The sequence below is a fragment of the Jaculus jaculus genome, chromosome 13 (genome assembly GCF_020740685.1).
Source record: "Jaculus jaculus isolate mJacJac1 chromosome 13, mJacJac1.mat.Y.cur, whole genome shotgun sequence".
NCBI classification, from domain to species: Eukaryota; Metazoa; Chordata; class Mammalia; order Rodentia; family Dipodidae; genus Jaculus; species Jaculus jaculus.
The window spans coordinates 60,242,353-60,262,291 of NC_059114.1; positions in this window are offsets into that span (position 1 = coordinate 60,242,353).

Sequence of the window (19,939 nt, forward strand, 5' to 3'; positions counted from 1 at the left end):
TTGGGGGTGGACTTAGGGATATTACAGCCAGCTGCCCCTTGCAGAGCTCAGCTCACACTCCTGCTGCTTTGTCTACCTGAGGTTGGCAAGGTGGTGATGGCCAGCCTCGGCTCTACCATCTTTCTCATCACATTGTAATCATGAAACTTTCCCTTGAGACTACAAGCCAAAATGCAACAACTTTCTTCCCATCAGCTGCTTTTGGTTGGCTTCTTTGTCCCATGGGGCAACAATAAGGTGACAGAAATAGAAAACTGGCACAAGAAATGAGGTCATTACTGCTAGAAACCTGACTGTGTGGCTTTGGGATTTTAAACTAAGGGAGGAATGTAGAAGGATTTGAAACTTAGTCTGAAAGATGCCTTGCAGTGCTTAAGGCAGAGTTTGATGGGACATTCTGGTTAAACTTTGAGAGACCTAAAAGCATAAAGAACTGTAGTCCATTTAGGTTTATCTTATGAGGCAGATAAAGAAATTTATTGAAACAGAGCCAGAAGCAGTTTGTGTAAGAGGGTACCTGTCATCTGCCTATTTCCTGAGAACCTGAGCAGGATTGAGTTTAGAAAAAATAGACTTACAGAGCCAGGAATGGTAGTATATGCCTTTTATCCTAGCACTTGGGAAGCAGAGGAAGGAGTATTGCCATGAGTTCAAGGCCACCCTGAGAGTACAGAGTGAATTCCAGGTCAACCTGGGTTAGAGCGAGACCCTACCTCAACACCCCCACAAAAAAAAAAAAAAAAAGACTGATGGGAGAAGATGGATAAGGCAAAGAAAGAGATAAAAGTTTGCATTGAATATTACTGTCACTTCAGTTGCAATTATTTGAGAGAGTATCACCATTGAGATTGAGCTGGCTGGGACTTCCGGTTAAGATGGCGGCGTAGGTACCACGCCAAAGCAGCCTAGGGGGGAAAAAGACCAAAAAAACTCAGCAAAATACACACTTTTACTAAAAAGTGAGGTGTATAGGAAATTGAAGCGGCAGCAGGGAAGTAGAAGAGTTCTAGAGCACCCAGAGCCAGCACAGGTGGGAAAAGCGGCTCCAGCAGCTCGGCCAACCGCCGCGCCCGCGGGGCAGCAGAAAGCCGCCAGACTCGGCTCGAGCCGCAGGAAAAACCAGGTGCAGGATTTTCCCCTCACACTGTGCTCTCTGCAACTCGGGAAACGTGAGGGGAGAGCGGCAGCGAGCAGCGGAGGAGCAGACCGCAAGGTAGAAGAACACGTGGAACAGCGAGACAACCAGAGCAGCCGCAGCTCCCTCCCCTCCCCCACTGCCTGAGCCCAGCTCCAGCGAACAGAGCAGCAGCCCGGGACCCAGCCACGTCAACTTGGGCTGACAACGGGACCCAAGCAGGAGCAGAGTTCGGGAGCAACATCAGCGGCTTCAGCACCGGTAACAGTGGCCCCAGCAGCAGCGGACCCAGGAGTGGCAGCAGCGGCAGACTTGGCAGCAGCAGCTTCAGGGGGAGCAGTGGCAGTGGACACAGCAGCAGCTTCAGCAGCAGTGGTGGCTCCAGCAGTGGCAGCTACAGCAGCAGCAGAGGCAGCAGCAGCGGCTCAGTTTGCCCCGTAGGAAAAGCAAGTGCCCAGCTCCAGAAATCAGAACAGCAGCCCAATGACCCAGGCAGCAACTCGACTGAGACCAAAATCACCCAAGGTAACTGGGATTGCACCAGGGAAGGGTCTCACTTGGTCACAAGCTGACTTGGATCCCTCAACAGACCAGAAATCTAAACCTCTTTGTTGATAGAGGATCTGGTCATTATAATAACTACTCTTGCATACATACTCGGGGCTGTTTTTGATTGAATGTGTACAGTGTTTAGTTAAATTTTAGAATCTACCTGTATTTTATTCCACTCAGCCTGCTTGAATACTCCTATAGCAGGGAATCTCAACCCCTAAGAACATCTTTGTAGATACTCTGAGAGTCTTAAGAGCCACACCTAACACCTTAAGGTCCTACCCTGAAAATATATTACATCAAATCAATTGATACAGCTAAGAATACACAGCTAGCTAGAAAATCCAAGCATTAACTTAATCCAAGATGCAAAAATATATACATTATAACACAAGAAACACTAAAAAGCAAGACGATATAAATCCACCTAAAAGTATTAAAGCATCAGAAATGTCCTCCAGTGAGAAAGAGTTAGAGGAAATGCCTGAGAAAGAGTTCAAAAGAATAATTATAAATATGTTCATAGAGGTCAAAGAACACATGAAAACAATCAAAGAAGAAATCAAAGAGGAAATCAAAGAGGAAATCAAAGAGGAAATCAAAGGAATCAAAGAAGAGGCAGGACACCAATTTAATGAAATAAAGAAGGCAATACAAGAGATTGAGCTGGCTGTTCTACACTGGCATAGCAGAAAGAATACTGACTCTTTTGAATGTAAGGGGCCCGAATGCTGAAGGAGCATTTTGCTCTTCTAAGTCAGCATTATTCCCACCTGGATTAACTAATTTGGTAGTCTACCTGGTATGGTGGGAGTATAATAAACTCAGTAAAAACAAACAAACAAACAACAAAAAAAAAACATTAAATTTGTAATGCATTTTTTGTTTGTTCTTTGTTTTTGAAATGGCCACTGGGCAATATGAAGCATGGTTGTTGGAGTCCCAGCATGAAGGTCCCAAGGAACTATGAGGGAGAACCCAGGACGTTTTGAGATGCAAGGACTGTGGAACAGCTGCCAAGGAGAGCTCTTGTGTAGGGATAGAGATTTCCCTGGGCTGTAAGCAGTCCAAGTGGAGAGGTGGAATTAGAGTCTCAGAGATGTCATCATTGTTTATAGACGTTGGCCTTGAAGTGACAGGATTTGATGTTTTTCCTGTTTGGTTCAGTGTTTCCTTGCTATGACCAATGCTTCTTTTGCTGTGTGAATGCTTGCTTTGTGCCATTATGTGGTTTTGGTTTTACAGGCTCACTGTTGAGACACCATGCACCACGATGATGTTGGAATTGGTAATTTTAAAATTAGACTTAACAAATTGCATTTTACGTAATAGTTGTTCATCGGTTTATGGGGGCAGGGACAGAATGGGATGGTTGGACTCAGATGTCTCCCATAAGCAAATGTGTTTTGAATGTTTAATTCCAAGCTGGTGGTGATTTGGAAGGTGGAGCCTTGCTATCAGAGTTATGTTGTTGAAAGTGGGCTTAGGGGTGTTATTGCAAGTATCCCCTTGCCAGAGATTGGCTCACTCTCCTACTGTTGTTGTCCACCTGATGTTGTCAAGGAAGTAATGCCCAGCTTCTGCTCTAACATCTTTCCCCTACCATCATGAATCTTCCCATTGAAACTGTAAACCAAAATTTAAAAAGTTAAGAAAAGGAATAAAAAGCCTTTTCTCCCATCAACTGCCTTTGATTGTCTACTTTGTCCCACCAACGAGAAGGTAGCTACAACAGAGGTTGCTATATTGATATGCTTTAAAATTTTTTCCAGATTGACGTTTTAAAGTTGAAGTGAAATCATTTGTGATCCAAGAGTATCTCACATTTTGCAGTATTTTTTTCTTATTTTTTATTTTTTAATTTAATTTACTTTTTTTTAATTAGTTTTGTACTCAGAGAATACAGTTAAGTTGGTGCCATTGTTAGGCTCGTCCATGTCCAGCCCCCTCCCCCAGACCCCTCCTTGTTGAGGTATATGGGTCATGCATTGTGGAGTTAGCCCACAGTTATGGGTAGGAGAAATGTCTCTGTGTATCATAACCCAATGTGTGGCTCTGACATTCTTTCTGCTTCCTCTTCCACAAAATTTCCTTGAGCCATGTTGGATTAATTTTGAGTCTGCTTCAGAGATGAGGTATTAGGAGCCTCTGTGTTTCTTGATATCTGATTTGTTAGGAGTTGATTGTTCTCTTTATCTATAGCCTTCATTGTTGTGCTGGTGCTAGGTTCACCAAGAAAACAGCACCCTTGCTTGTTTTGACAATTATTCTTAGTTTCAGTTGGGGACCTTTTGAGGTATAATGGGGTGGTTGTCTCCTTAGGATCTGTGTCTATCTGGAAAAGAGAAGCAGATTCTCTAATGGAGAGTATTATTTTTTATAGAGAATTTAATAGGTAGTGGTGGCTTGATAATAGAGAGCGGGCTCATGTTTGGATATGGTTCTGACTTGTTTCCCAATTTCAGCTATGGGTCACATTCCACAGTAGATCAGTTAGCCAAATCAAGAGCAGCTGGTTTCCTATCATGGCTGTGCGCTGCTATTTCACTTCTGTGAGCATCAGAACAGGTTATTTGCTGCTAAGTAGGTTAGACAATGAGTTGCTTGGACAGATATTGGTCATTTTCCCCCAGTCACCTATGTAGCACCTTCGGGCACTAGACATGCTGACTGTCTGGGAACTCTCTTTCAGCTTCCACCCATGTCCTCCATATTACATGTCAACAGTATATGGTGTCTTCAGCAGTAGGGTCTTGCCACTAACCTTTGATGGGTCATCAAGTACTCTGACAGAAATCTGTCTTTCTTTTAGGAATCCTTGTCAGTCTCTCTGATCAAAAGCTCATTGTGGATGATAGCCACATGCTGGTCTTGGTAGTTACAGGTCAGTGCCCACTAAGAGAAGAAAAAGATAACTAATATAAAAGAGGTAGAGAGAAGAGAGAGAGAGAGAGAGAGAAAGAGAGAGAGAGAGAGAGAGAGAGAGAGAGAGGAAATGTAGAAGATTAAGATCAGTCACCATCGTACCCGCTCCAGTGCCTTGTGACTCAGGTGTTCCCTCTAAGGGCCTGGTGAAGGTTCAACCATTTGGTCTGTCTTTCAGGATGTAGAATTTTATGGTACCATTACCATTTAGGTCTGGATTTATGTCCTCCACTCCCTCCCTTGCCCTCCTTTCCCTCCCCACCTACCCAATTGTCTAATCCTAGAGATGCTTGCTGGGTATGTAAGCATCTTGGGTAGATTCAGGTTAAGTGCTATAGATGAATGAGACTATGTGACGATTATCTTTCTGTGATTGGGTAAGTTCATTGAGAATGATCTGTTCTACGTTCAACCATTTTTTTCAAATTTTATTGTGTCATTTTTTTTCATACTGCTGTGTAGAATTCCATTGTGTAGATATACCACATCTTGGTTATCCATTCATCTAATGATGGACATCTGGGTCGATTCCAGCTGTTAGCTATTATGAATTGAGTCACTATAAACATGGTTGAGCAAATCTCTCTGGACTGACATTTAAAGGTTTTAGGGTACATACCCAGTAAGGGAATAACAGGGTCTGTTGGTATCTTTATAGTCAGTTTTTTCAGGAGTCTCCATATTGCTTTCAAAAGTGGTTGTACCATCTTACATTCCCACCAACAGTGGATGAGGGTTCCTATTTTTCCCCATCCTCACTAGCGTTTATTTTCATTTGATTTTTGATGTTTGCTATGCTTACTGGGGTAAGGTGGAATCTCATAGTTGTTTTAATTTGCATTTCCCTGATGATTAGGGATGATGAACATTTTCTTAAGTGTGTGTTTGCCATTTGTATACCTTCCTCTATGAACTACCTGTCCAGCTTATTTTCTATTTTTATGGCCTAAAACAAAGTCTATTTTGGTGACTGCATGCACTTGCAGAGATACACCATTCAGCTATTTGGTTACCTGGATGACAGTGTTGATGAAAATAGACATCAAGTTCAATTACTCACTGGCCTAGAAGAACTTGGAAATAAATATTTCCTTGAAGAACAACTGGTAGAGAGAGACCAAAATAATTAAATAAATAAAACAAAACAAACAAACAACATCAAAAATAAAAAACAAGGAACCAAAGTGGGGTGGGGTAAGCTGATCTTTTTTTTTTCTTTTTTTAAGCTTTTCTTAATCATTTCAAAACAAACCTTATACAGAACAGACTTAGTTTGAAGGAAAGACATGACTGTTGGAGAAAGGTGACTGGACTTATCTGCTAAAACTAAGGGCTGAAAAAATAAGGCCTGGGTTGAGGGGAGTCACAAGGATAGATAAGGTTACTCCTCAGGTATATCCAAAAGAAGTGTGCATCTGCTATTCTCACACAACATGATGTTGCTACTTGGATCAAGGTATCTAAATTAGACTCCTTGGCTCACAAGAAAGAGAACTGTGAGACAGAGGTTAGTCTTTCATTAATTATATTCTAAAGAGGGATCCCAGGTACGTCAGGAAGATATTTCTTGGTTGAGAAAAATTTCCAGAATAATATGTTTTGATTCAAAAGCTTGTCATAACATTCTGATAGAAGCATAGATGACAAATTGTCAGATGACTTTACCCATTTAGTGCAAGTACATCAATGTATGGTATTTAGTTCAGGTACTCAGATTTATTGTGTATTATTTAGTCCATGTACACAGCTTGATTGTATAGTATTGAGTCCAGGTACACAGTTTCACTGCATAGTATTTAGTCCCCATACACAGCTTCATTTATGGTATTTCTCTAACATCTATTTCAAGCATTATTGCCCAGGAGAAGTTTCTATGATAAGGAGGTGTTCATGGACCTGTTAGAATTTAAGGTGATGAGCTAACTATTTAAACTGATTATCTGGGCTTAAATAACCATCTGCAGTTAGTGACTATTGCATGAAAGAAATTTCAAAACTTGGCATTCTTAGAAATCTATGACTGGAGCCTCACAGCAAGATAATTGGCCTACTGAAAGTTTAGATATATTTATTGTACTTCTTGTTTTTATAATGCTCTATTTAGTTCCATACTCCATTTTTAAAATAGCGTGTTTCCATAATGTTCAGTTTGAGATTTCTTTTTTTTTTTTATTCATTTTCTGTTTGTGAGAGGAAGGCGATGGGGAGGTGTTGAAGGTGGGCTCTGGGTTCCAGACCATGCACCAGCCGAACTTTCGAGCCCCCACGACTCCCTACTGGCCTGGGCGGGGGAGGCAACAGCAGCTTCTGAGCTGCCCTGGCGGAATTGGGGCCCCGGTGGCTAAACCGGCTCATATCCCAAGTCGCCCGCAGGGTCCCAGCAGCACTTTGGCTACTCCCCGGAACAGCAGCACACCTACCCCCAGGATTCTCCAAGGACATCTACACCATTTGGATCAGGGCATGGTAGAGGAAAAAAAGAATGTCTGAGTTGGAAAGTTATTTCAAACCTTCAATGCTTGAAGACCCTTGGGCTAGCCTAGAACCAGTGTCTTTAGTGGATATAAGCCAGCAATACAGCAAAACGCAAACATTTACAGGCAGCAAAGGAAGATACTTTTGTTAACATTTCTTTTTTTTAAATTTAATTTATTAGTTTTCATTTCAGTGAATACAGGCAGTTTGGTACCATTATTTAGGCTCATCTGTGATCTACCCCCTCCCATTAGACCCTCCTTGTTAATGAAAATGGGTCGTGCATTGTGGAGTTAGCCCCCAGTTATTAGTGTGATAAATGTCTCTGCAAATCATGACCCAACATGTAACTCTGACATTCTTTCCGCCCCCTCTTCCGCAAGATTTCCCTGAGCCATGTTGGGTTCATTTTTGGTCTGCTTCAGTGCTGAGGTGTTGGGGGCCTCTGAGGCTTTGGCTCTCTGATTTGGTAGGAGTTGATTTTTCTCTGTGTTGATCTCCTTCCCCTTTGTGCTGGTATCCGGTTCACAGGAAAACATCACCCTTGCTTATTTCGCCAGTTGTCTTAGTTTCAGTTGGGCCCCTTTTGAGGTATGTTGGGGCAGCTCTCTTCTTAGGATCTGCATCTATCTGGAAAAGAGAAGCAGATTCTCCAATGGAGAGTAAGTTAGCACCCAGAAAATTGAGATAACACTTACTTTTCTGATAGACAGTTTGATAGGTGTAGGCCCTCTTATACCCCGTGATTGATGGTAGCTTGATATTGTAGAGTGGGCTTGTGTTTGGGTATGGTTCTGACTTGTTTCCCAGCTCCAGCTAAGGGTCTAGTACCACTGAGTGGATCAGTTAGCCAAATCAAGAGCAATTGATTCCTCACCATGGCTGTGTACCACTATCGCACTTGTGTAGGCATCACATCTGGTTATTTGTTGCTAATTAGGTTAAACAATGTGTTGCTTGGACAGATCTTGGTCATTTCCCCCAGTCGCCTATGTAGCGCCTTCTGGCACTAGACACGCTGACTGTCTGGGGACTGACTCACTCCTGGCTTCCAGCCATGTCATTCCATTTTACGCGTCAGCTGTGTATGGAGTCTTCAGCAATAGGGTCTTATCACTGGCCTTTGATGGGTCATCAAGTACTCTGACAGAAGTCTGTCATTGTTTTGGGAAACCTTGTAGGTTTCTCTGATCAAAAGCTCATTGTGGATGGTAGGCCCAAGCTGGAAGTGGGGGTTACAGGTCAGTGTCCACTAAGAAATTGAGGAAAAAGATAACTAATATACAAGAGTTAGAGAGGAGATAGAGGGGAGAGGGGGAGAGGGAGGGAGGGAAGATGTAGGAGATTTAGGTCAGTCTTGATCCTACCCTCTCCAGTGTCTTGTGGTTCAGGTGTTTCCTGTAAGGGTCTAGTGAAGGTTCAGCCATTTGGTCTGTCTTTTAGGAAGTAGAATTTTATGGTACCATTGCCATTTGGGTCCGGATTACTGTTTCCCACCCTTTGATTCCCTTCCTGCCCTCCCATCTATCTTATTGTCTAGTCCATGAGGTGCTTTCTGGGTATGTAAGGCATCTTGGGCAGATTCAGGTTAGGCGTTGCAGATGAGTGAGACTATGTGTCGATTTTTTTTCTGTGATTGGGTAAGTTCGCTGAGAATGATCGTTTCCAGGTTCAACCATTTTTCCTCAAATTTCTTTATGTCATTTTTTCTTAGTGCTGTATAGAATTCCATTGTGTAGATATACCACATCTTTGTTATCCATTCTTCTAATGATGGACATCTGGGTTGATTCCAGGTTTTAGCTATTACGAATTGAGCTGCTACAAACATGGTTGAGCAAATCTCTCTGGCTTTTGGTTTGAAGGTTTTGTTAACATTTCTGAAATTCAATTAGAAGCTTCATTTGTCAGGAACATCTTAGAACTTGTGTATAGTTAAGTTGAACCCACAGATGATGACTTTGAATAACTATTAGTAGAGCCTTCTGGGGATTTCTTACCTTATAAAGTACTGATACATTAAAGAAGATGGCAGAATATTTGCAGTGTTTAGCTCTCCTAAAAGTGCCGACCACACTTAGAAGATTCCAAGTTCCATATTTAACATTCCTCATATAATGGACATTTGTCTTAATGTTTCTCCAGTGTTAACATAAAACATTTTGTCTTTCTAATTATATTGTGACTTTGTGGGATAAGTAGAATTACTAAAATAATGCTGCAAAATCACTTAGAAGTCATAGGTAAATGTTTTATAAACCTTTTAAATGAAATAAATAAATCATCCTTTGAGCTATATACAATTCTGTATTTGTTCATAGAGAGAATTGTTCTGCATTAATGTTTTTCCCCTAATGTATCTGTAATAATCAAAACCTTAGCATCACTTTATACTCATTTAACCCAAAAAGGCAGGGATGAACTATGCATAGGTTGCTTGATTTTTCTTTCCAATTTTCTCTGTATTCTCAGTATTATTTCTCTTAAATTATTTATTAGCAAGCAGAAAGAGAGACAGAGATTGAAAGAGAGTAGGGGTGCGCCAGGGCCTCCTGTTACATTCATGCATGTACCCCTCTGCCCATCTGGCTTTACGTAGGTACTGGGGAGTTGAGCCTAGGCGTTTAGGCTTTGCAACCAAGAACCTTAACTGCTGAGCCATCTCTCCAACCCCTTCTCGTCATTCTTGAATCCAAAGATCTGATAGTTTCTTGTCACTATGACAAAATACCAGGAAAAAAAAGTTAAGGAATAAATGATTTATTTTGTCTTGTGGTTTCCAGTGTTTCAGCATGAAGTCAGCTATATGGTAATTTGGGCTTGAAGTAAGGCAAAATATAATGGCTGTGGGTGTGGCAAAGGCCTCTCATCTCATGACAGCCAGGAACCAGAAGGACAGGAAGTGGCCAGGGACAATGCATAGCTTTCCAGGGCATGTTCCCAATGATCTCTTTCTCCAGCTGAGTCTCACCTCTTGATTTCCTCTACCTCCCAATAGTATCTCATTATGAACACATCCAGGGATTAATCCCTTGACTAGAGAAATGTCCTTTAGTTCAATAACCTCCCAATGGTTAGATCTGCCAGTTGAGGAGCAAGCCCCCCTCTTGGAGGACATGGCATGTATACAGTAACAAGTGGCTAACAGAAATCTCATATCACTTCCAGAAGAAAGAAGCATGCATGTTTGTGTATGTATTGAGACCACCAATCCCAAAGGCAAATTGCTCTCAAACAACTGTAACCAAGGCAGTGAGGCCTAACTACCCTGCACTGAGGACCTACTTCTCAACTAAGAGAAGGCTCTGCGATCATAAGTCTCACATTGCCTACCTGGAGCAGAGAAGTAGTTTTCTAAAGAAAAGGATGCTATGTAAATAGAATTGAAAATGGAGGAGTTTCTCCCCAGCTATTTAAAATCAAGCTTTGTAGAATGTCAAGTCTATATAGTTTGAAATCACAAAATAATGGAAATAGAGCTACTGAAAATTTTGTTTCAACATTCCACAAAAGAAACACAAAAATGACATAGCCACACCACCAGTTTGAGCAGTCCTCAAATCTGTCTGTTGGTTAGGTCTTAGAGCAGCAGCAAAGGGAAAAATGTTGGGAAATGTTTAAGTAAATAAAAGTTACAGGGCCGGAGGGATGGCTTAGTGGTTAAGGCATTTTCTTTCAAATCCAAAGGACCCAGGTTCGATTCCCCAGGACCCACGTAAGCCAGATGCACAAGGTGGCACATGGATCTAGAGTTTTTTTGCAGTGGCTAGAGGCCCTGGTGTGCCCATTCTCTCCCTTCCTCCCCCTCTCTCTGTCGCATAAGTAAAAATTTAAAAAAATATATTTTTAAAGAAAAGTTTACATGAGAGCTTGGGCTTTGGGATTTTCTGCAAGTTATTAGCTAGATCTGTTCACTTTTTTGTGCCTCAATTATATCATGTGAAATGAAGAAATTACTAGGACTTGTGACATAGAGGTATTGTCTTCAGGTAACAAATGGGTTCATAAAGCTAAAGATTCCTATTAACCCTCATTTACCCCATGTCCTCAATTTTTAAAAATACAAATTTATTCACTTGCAAGCAGAAAGAGAAAGAATTGGCACACCAGGGTCTCTGGCCATTGCAAATCAACTCCAAATACATGTGCCACTTCTTTCATGTGGCTCTACGTGGGTACTGGGGAATTAAACACAGGATTCAGGTTTTGCAAGCAAGTGCCTTAATTGCTGAGCCATTCTCCAGCCCCACATGTCATCAATTTTTTAAAACAATGCCTGTAGAACAGGAGGCACTAAGTGAATATTCGATGACAAAGGACTTCTTATTATAGCTATTAGATTGATCTGCCCACTCTCTTCCACAGGGAGAAATAGTAGACTTACCCAGTTATTTTAAAATGTATGTCCAGCCAGGCCTGGTAGCACACACCTCTAATCCCTGCACTTGAGAGACCAGGGTAGGAGGACCACGTCGAGTTCAAGACTAGTGTGAGACTACATAGCGAACTCCAGGTCAGGCTGGTCTAGAGCTAGACCCTACCTAAAAAAAAAAAAAAAAAAAAAAAAAATATATATATATATATATATATATATATATATATATATAACATCTTGTCTTTCTACATGATGACTAATTAAGATTAAAGCAAGTAGAATATTCTTGTAAAAGTCTTTTTGATTGAACATAAATTATAGACTAATAATTTCTTCGGTATTAGATTGTCAGCAAAGATGAAAAAAAGAAGTTAGAAAGCCAGCCTTGATAAGTGTGTGTGTAATCCAGCCACTTTGTAGGCTGAGTTGAGATTGTAAATCTGAGACCTGCCTGGGCAATTCAGCAAGACATTGTGTGTTTGAATGAAAACCGTTCCCCATAGACTAGTGTGCTGGAATACTTCATCCCCTGCTGGTGGCATTGTTTTGGAACTTTGTGAAGCCTTTATGAGGAAGAGAATTGCTGGAGGAAGTGGGGTGGTTAAGGGAGGCTTGAGGCATGATGGCCCGGCCTTGCTTCAGCTTTCTCTCCCGCTGCTGATGTGATGCCAGCTTCCTGCTCCTGCCCTGCTTTCCTCTCCATGATGGACTCCACCCTCTGGAACTGTAAGCTGAAATATACTCTGTCCTTCCCTAAAAAAATAAAAAGAAAGGGTTTTACTCTAGTCCAGGCTGACCTGGAACTGTTACAGGCTGGCCTTGAATTCACAGCAGTCCTCCTACCTGTGCCTCACAAATGCTGGGACTAAAGGTTTGCACCACCACGCCTGGCGGTGTTTTTTTGAGATTTTTATTGATCCTCGATGTATTTGTCCTTTTTCAGAAATATAGATGATTATTCATGTTCTGTGCCTCAATAACTGGAAGATTTTGTTTGTTTGCTTGCTTCTGTTTGTCTATATGCTTGGGGATTCTCCTGAAAGAGGGGGAAGAAAGAATGTAGGAATAGGAGGAAGGAGAGTAGTATGAAATGCTACTGTCATCTGGACATGGTGTGACCTTGCACCCATACACTCTGAGCAGTTGTGGTTTCTGCACAAGACTGAGCCCATCAACATTCCCTCATGGACCCAATTATCTCAGAGTAGCTAGGGGCAGTTAATCATTGCTAGTAAGGGGCTCTCATTATTTCATTGCTATAGCCACTGGAAATTTGGCTACAGCCACTATAAATTCGTTTACACTCCAGTAAGTAACCTCCCTCTCATGCTCACACAATTAAGTGCATGGCAGTAGGATGGGGATTAGTAGAGGGGAAGAAGGGTTTTAGTAGGTGTGGGCAGAGCACAAGAGAGCAATGGTAGTGTTTAAGATAAAAATATATACATGTATGAAAATGTGAAAAAAGTGTTTAAAAGGAGAGAACTTAGGGAAGCCGAGAAAACAGTTCTCTAGATCAAACTGAGCAGATCTGATGGGACACATCACAGAATCTTGAAAGACATCAGCATTCAAAACATACACGGAACAACTGAAATCTATTTATGTCTAGGTTTTTAGTATAATAGGATATTTTTAACCTCCACTTGGTGATAAAAAGCAAACTCAAGCTATGAATAAGCAACACAAAATCACTCTTCTATCTAATTCTGTATGTCCCACAAAGGATTGCTTAGTTGACAACTCAGACTTGGAGAAAACTAACAGAAGGAAAGAAGTTCCAAGAGGCACAGCTCAGTGGCACTGTGCAGTCACACTTGGCTGCATGAGCCACACGGAGAGGCAGCTCCAGGTTGGCTTCCTTCCTCCTCATCAGCCTCCACACAAGGAATGGCAGTGAAGTGGTGAGCTCCCACACATGAGAAAGCCACGGGTTTTATGGTCTCTTTTCCATGCAGCTCCCAAGCACTGATTCCTGCCCTGTCTTGCTTCTTTACTTTTTGCTTATGAACTGTATCAAAAACAAAACAAAATTAAAAAAAAACATGAAATGAATTAATGTGGGAATTTGACTTGGATATTTGTGCTCTGATTCAATTATGAAATTATATTTGAATGGATAGTCATGCAATTCTTTGGTTAGTGTAGCATGTGTTCCAACAAACACTAGTAACAAATGTGTGTAGTAATGCAGTGGAAGAAAAAAGAACCCAGCCTTTTTGACATCACACAACTCACTCAATCAGTTGAGTTTTCCCATGAATAGGGTAGGAAGCAAAACCTTATGCAAATTACTTACTACTGATTTTCATATAAAATTTTATCAAAATATGCCCTTTAAAGACATTTTTCTTGGTTGAAATACATAATTATATTTAATCATTTTTGAGGCAGTTTAGGGTGACAGGATCCCAAAGTGAATTTCTTTATATTGGCTAAATGTGGAAATTGTCCTTGAGTTTAAGGGGAAAATTGAGGTCATTACACTTTACTATTGGTTAGAACCATCCAAAGAGTGTGGCATTTTCTAGCCACTGTCCCTTTAGTCAGTCCTTCAACCCTATTCTAGGAAGATCCTTCCTATAGAATTAAAATTTTAGAGAAATTGCTCTTTTCCAGAAATCTGGAGCCTGGATATCTGATGTCAGAACTAGACTGTCTAATTCAGCCACCCATGAAACCCCAACCTGAGTACTGAGATTGGCTTCTCCAACCCCTTTTGGCCTCCCTGAGAAAGAGCTATGTTTTCCTTCATTCCGTTAAGCTCCCTGCTCTTAAAGCTCTCCATTCTAAAGCTCTAAGATATAGTAAGATCTTTCTAAACTTTATCCTTTGGTCTGTGGATTTTATTCATGAAACTTGTGAGACAAGAATCTCAGGATCTCTCAAAATTAATGGTCCATTGAAATATATTGGTGCATTGGCAGAAGACACCCCCAAATTCCTGAATCTATTTCTCCTGATACTTTATCTTTAATAATTACCTGCAAAATAGAAGCCTGAAGGCTATGCAGTTATTCAAAGTGAGATAGCACTCCATGGCTTCTAGGATTACTACACCTTACTTACCCGCATAGCATTTTCTGACTTGATCATAGGAACCTAAAACAACCCAAGCAAATGCCATTGACTACCAAGGTCATTGTGTAGTGCAGTATTTCATATTACACTGACCTATTACATGTCAAAAATGATTAATGAGTGCCCTAATATGTCTCCTTTGAGTAGGTTTTGGCACAATGCAAAATCCAAGTAAAGTCATGGAACTATTCCATATTCCTTGACACAGGGCATTCAGGCCCTCTGAGGTCCTAGCTCAGTGGTCCCCAAGGTCATTTATCTCATTCTAGCCTCAGCACAGACTGATGCTTGTTTTGAACAAAGTCCTTTCCACTCTGGTGATCCATGGCATACTTCAGCCATGCTCAGCAATACCCTGCTCTCTCAATAAAGCCCCTTCCTGTTATTCATTATACAAATTTACTTTGTCCTAATTATCTGTATCAAAGAATTGATCCAAATGTACTTATAAGAACACAGGAACTATAGCTTTGCTCCTCACTATGCACAGAACTGACTACACATATGAAGACATAACTAGAATTCAGTAAATGCTTGTTTATTTGAAATACTGGTGAAAACTGAATTAGTATAAATAAGTGATTCCACTATTAATACTTAAGGATAACCCAGGATCTCATGATTTTCTTTAAAGGAGACCATCCTGTGTCTGTATTTACATGAGAAAGAACCCTGCCACATGTGCATATTCTATTTTGATATGATATCTACAGTGAAAGATGACATTGTAAGGATGTATGTTTGTGCTCACTTCTTTTGGAAATCCTTAATACTTCAAATACAAGGCTTTTTATATATAACAGGTTTGAATTTTTTTCTAAAAAATGTTCACGTAAAGATTTATTTTCCATGCAGAAAGTTATTGTATCATGACAAATACATATGTCCCATTTGTTTTCCAGTTGACTTCTCTCAAAACTGTTTATTTGACTCATTGAAAGAAATTAGGCTGAAAGCATATTTTTGTTGTAAGTTAAATGGTTTGTTTAATGTGTACTTTTTCTTCAAATATATTGTAATTTTAAAAGCATAAATAAATATTGAAAAACTCATGAAGACAAGTACCTTGAGCAAACATAGAATCTTGATAGAAATTTGTGATCCTTTTCTCCCCAAAACACCACCCTTCTGCAACCATAAGGAAACATATCACACTAACCCACTAACTGATGTTTTCTAAGACATAATGCCAGTGCATCTGATAAATGTCAAAATCATTAATGATAGTGAAAAGGACATGATAGTCTTTCACTGCCTTATTTAAGGACTAATAAGACATGAACACTGAGTACATGTATCCTGTTTGCCCTGGAAAGGAAATCAAAGGCATTATGTCTTTTAAAAAATGGGGGAAACTGAGCTATTAATTGTATAGCACTATTGTTACATATAACTATATAATATGTTGATTTATTAATTGTGACAGGTATTATAGCAACAGAGGAAATGAAGTAAAGACATCTATAGGACTTATGTATCACACAGAACCATAAAAAGTTTGAAAAAACAACAATTTTATCTCTAATATTTCTTGAAAGATGCAAATCTTGCAAAAATATCAGTAATGAAATATTGGAACAAATATATCATTATAAATACCTATTGTTATAGTGAAACTCATTAATCTGTACAATCACTATGACTGATGAATTATAATACAATAGTGTTTTACAATTTTGCCTTGGATCTAGAAAACATTATTGTAATTGGGATTAGTTTATAATTGTTTAGGTCTTCAAAAATGACACAAATTTTTTTTTTCAATTTAGTGCATAGGATTAAATAGGCATGTCAATGATCATTAACCTTGTTTATTTATTTGTTTTTGTTTTATTGAGGTAGGGTCTCACTCTAGCCCAGGATGACCTGGAATTCACTCTATATTTTCGGAGTGGCCTCAAACTCACAGTGATCCTCCTACCTCTGCCTTCTGAGTGCTAGGATTAAAGGCATGCGCCACCACACTCGGCTCCATTAACCTTATTTCTCAAGTAAACTAAATGAAGAGTTTGGGGAAGTTATGCCAGGTTAACACTGTAAACCTGTTGTGCCTGAGGAAGTTTCAGAGTTCAATTGAGGTAACTACTTATTTTCCCTGTAGAGCAATTGAATATGACACAGAGCAGTACTTAAATAATTAAAACACTTTCTGGTTTCAGTATGTTTTTGTAAGTAGAAGCAAAATAAAATAACATTCAGATTATGACATGCATTTTCTGAGCTGGTTTGAAGTTGGTAGCAAGTAATTTGGCAAATAAACCTGGAGTGTACCAGAATTACTTTGTTATTGTAATGCAGTGATGGTCAAGTTCTATTTATTACCTTGTGTATGTTTACTGGAAAATAGTTTTCTTTTTACCTAAACCCTTAATTTGTGAAATGTTTTATTTAACTTTTTGTTAATTATTTTTCCAACATGTCTCAATATTTCAGATCCATGAATCTTGGTTCTTCCCAGTTGTCACTTTCATCTGTAAATATATATATGGGCTGGAGAAATGGCTTAGTGGTTAAGGCATTTCCCCTTAAGCCTAAGGACACAGGTTTTATTCTCCAGTTCCCATGAAAACCAGATACACAAGGTGTCACAAGTGTCTGGACCTGGGCATACCCATTCTCTCTCTCTCTCTCTCTCTCTCTCTCTCTCTCTCTCTGTCTACTAAATAAATAAATAAAATATATTTTTTTTTAAATATAGATTCTCCAGTCAAGAGAGAGAACAGCATGAAGTAAAGGGCATGAACCAAGTTATTTAAGAGGCTTTTTATTTGATGGAAACCCAATAGATTGGCTTTTTTTTTTTAATGCAAGAGAGTGATAGAGACAGAGGAAGAGTGTATTGGCATGCCAGGGACTCTAGCCATTGTAATTGAACTCCAGACTCATGTGCCACCATGTGTGCATGCTTGCTTCACCTTGTGAGTCTGACTTATGTGGTACCTGTAGGCTTGAACATGGGTCCTTAGGTTTGGCAAGCCAGTGCCTTAATCACTAAGCCACCTCTCTAACTCTTAAAAGATTTTTTTATTTTTTTGGTTTCTCGAGGTAGGGTCTCACTTTCGCTAAGGCTGACCTGGAATTCACTATGTAGTCTCAAGGTGGCCTCAAACTCATGGTGATCCTCCTACCTCTGCCTCCCAAGTCTGGGATTAAAGGCAAGTGTCACCACACATAGCTCCTTACAAGACTTTTTGAAGGTTATAGCCATACTTCTTAGTCAAAGAACAGTGGGAGCTTCTTTCTGGAGTTTATGACTTTCCTATGCATAGGATTCTGACTTGGTTCTTAGTACTAGATGTGCGTTCTCTCCCACTAAGCAGGCCTCATATCCAATCAGTCAGCCATTGATTACCCACATAGGCTGTGTGCCACTATTGCACAAGTGTGTATATCTTGTCTGGCTGGTTGATTTCATAATCTTGTAGGGTCCCCTGCTTGTTCACACTGTTAGTGGCCATTATCCCCCATAAGCTCATTGAAACACTGACAAACACATAGATAATTCATTTATCTTAGATTATGTTTGCTTAGTCAGAAACATTTAAACATGTACAAAAACAAGAAGACCGGGCTGGAGAGATGGCTTAGTGGTTAAGTGCTTGTCTGTGAAGCCTAAAGACCCCAGTTCGAGGCTCAATTCCCGAGGACCCACTTTAGCCAGATGCACAAGGGGTGCATGCCATGCATCTGGAGATTGTTTGCAGTGGCTGGAGGCCCTGGAGTGCCCATTCTCTCTCTCTCTATCTGCCTCTTTCTCTGTCAGTCGCTCTCAAATAAATAAAATAAACAAAAAAAATTTTTTTAATTAAAAAAAAATAAGAAGACAACTGTGAATTAAGGATTTCTAATCTAGCACCACAAGGAATCCTGCTTTTGCATTATGACTCTTCTGTAATCAATAGCTGATTGCTTAAAGAATCCATATATCATGAAGCCCAATGATAATACAAAAAAAAAAAAACCAATGGATATTTTTAAAAATCAAGTTGTGGGATTTATATGATAATTTTTAAAAATAATTTCAAAAGTTTTCAAATCACCCAATTAGAAATTTCTGAGCAGGTGCACATCTGAGCTGTTTAAAATCCATACCAAAGTGAATATGAAACTGAAGTCATAATTCACACACATCTTTCATCAGGCATAGTTGCTCAAATTATGGAAAATTCATTAAAGCATTTAAGCTGATCAGAAGAGCAATTGCTGAAGTAAAGATAGTTTCCCAACATTTTTGTGGCTAGAATGCATTCTTCCTGAGCGACTAATTCCTTACTGTGTACATCTATGTTTCAGATTAGTGATATTGAGCACACTCAGGTTTGGAATTTCATGTTTTTTTTTTTTAAATGAAGTAAATATTCAATTCAAATTAGTTTGTTTATAATGATGTTTCATATAATCATTCAGACAAATATTGAAGGTGTAATTTAAATTAGTTATATGTTTTAAAATAGTTGAGTTTTTTTTAAAGGACTATTTGACTTTAACGTCAATCAGTGTGAATATCTAAAATATTTCTTATGTATAACAAGACCTGAAGCAAGAAGTATAACACAAGCAATGATTTATACAAATGGTATAAATGTATATATCTATATCTATATATCTATATATATTTGCAAATTTTATTTTTAAGGGGAAACACGCACACTCACAAAGAGAGAGAGAGAGAGAGAAAGAGAGAGAGGAGAGAAAGGCACACCAGGGCCACTGGCTGCTACAAATGAACTCCAGTTTCATGTGACATGTTGTGCATCTGGCTTTATGTGGGCACTGTGGAATCAAAACCAAGCCAGCAGACTTTGCAAGCAAGTACTTTTTAAACTACTGAGCCCAATCTCCCATCCCAAAGTAATGACTTTTAGATAAATTAGGGATTATTGAAGGTAACATAGTGCTTAGTTTCTCCTGATATGTATTTTGGAAATCACATGCTTTTTGCTGAGCACAGTGGTGTATGCTCGTTATCTCAGTTACTTGGGAGGTTGAGGAAGGAGACTGTTGTTTGCGATCAACCAGACAACATAATAAAATCACATCTCCCATAAGAAAAAAGAAAGAAACTGCTTTACTAGAACATGTCACATATTCTGCAACTTATATCATCAGTTCAGTTATACTCATTCAAGTTTTCATCACTATCTTCTGTGTTATGACTAAAGAAACATGTGTTTGTTTTCCTATTTTTACAACTTATTATTGTAATTGCCTTTAGTAATTATTCAGATGATATTTTATAAAATATACAATAGCTTAAAAAATAATTAAACAAGAGCCAGGTATGGTGGTGCACGCCTTTAATGCCAGCACTCGGGAGGCAGAGGTAGGAGGATCGCAGAGAGTTCAAGGCCACCCTGAGACTACATAGTGAATTCCAGGTCAGCCTGAGCCAGAGT